The following is a 1,002-nucleotide window of genomic DNA, read 5'->3' on the forward strand; positions in this document are numbered from 1 at the left end:
AATACAACAGTCCTAGAGAGAGATGTTTGTCCAGCCAGTAGATAAACTTCCTGTTTCCTCCTGGGCTGGGACAAACTTCCTCTACATGTGACCAGAGGTGGGTGTTGCCTTACCTGTGCAGGTAACAAAATAGCACAGCACAAGCAGCCATATCTCTCTCTGACTCCATTCCTTGAAGAAGCAACATCTCCTTAACCTGAGATGCCAAGAGACGACAAAGGAACTATCTCCTTATGGGATAGATTCCAAGTGTATATATTTTGTACCTTAAGTCTGCCTTCTGGGATGTATGCGTAAACTATTTTATACCTTTTATACAAGACTGTGTCATGTCTATTCTTTTTAGGAGGAAATAAAGGGGGATTACCAGGAAATTGATTTTAGAGGCTAAAGCAACTTATCCGCTGTGTAAGTTTAAAAAGGGAATGTTACTCTACTAAATTATAGAACTTGCTAACACAAGTTGGGAAGGATATTATTAAACAATAAATCTTAGACTTCTGCTGCCTGAGGCAAATGCCTCACCCTGCCTCATCAGTGGGCCGGGCCGGACCCTCTGTTATCCTGGCACAAGAAACCTACTTTTTTGCAAAATGACTTTTTGCTGTTAGGAAAGTGATGTGTGTGTGGGGGGGGGACACTGAAAGGTTTGGGATGAATGAATGACTAACAGGAAGACCTATGTCCACTGGCTGAGCAAATCAGGATGAATGCTTAATAACAAAATGGTAATCTGGAAGAGCAGGAGCCCATGGTGCATATGAAGTAGGAATGAACAATCTCACCCCATTCATGAAATGTTGCTAGCCAACTGTCTTGGCTTCCCTTGAAATTCATTGGCTGTTCTGACTAAAGAGGAACACTCCAATTTGGTTTTAAATTTTGTTTTCATCTAAAAAAATTCATGGCTACTCCGCTACAGAGGACTTCCAGGAGAGAACAGGTGTATACAAAACACCGTGCAAATGTTAAAACCACAAGCTTTGGCCTTGTGGGTTTTGT

The sequence above is a fragment of the Podarcis pityusensis genome (assembly GCF_964106645.2).
Source record: "Podarcis pityusensis genome assembly, chromosome: 9".
NCBI classification, from domain to species: Eukaryota; Metazoa; Chordata; class Lepidosauria; order Squamata; family Lacertidae; genus Podarcis; species Podarcis pityusensis.